Raw genomic sequence first — 213 nt, forward strand, 5'->3', positions numbered from 1 at the left:
GCGGCCTCTACGTTCGTGTTAACGCCCACCGTTCTGCGCGGTGCATCGTTGCGTGGGCTCCCGTGCGGCACCCTGACTGACTGAGCCAGGTCCTAAACTGTAGCGCCAGAGCCTTGCCGTCGACTAGCGACGTCATTGCTCGGGAGCACCAATCGTGTCTGGTCCCGATATCTCCCGTAGGCCGCGACCCCCCCACCCGAGGGCAGTGTGGAC

Source organism: Crocuta crocuta, unplaced genomic scaffold, assembly GCF_008692635.1.
Source record: "Crocuta crocuta isolate KB4526 unplaced genomic scaffold, BGI_CrCroc_1.0 scaffold224, whole genome shotgun sequence".
Lineage (NCBI taxonomy): Eukaryota > Metazoa > Chordata > Mammalia > Carnivora > Hyaenidae > Crocuta > Crocuta crocuta.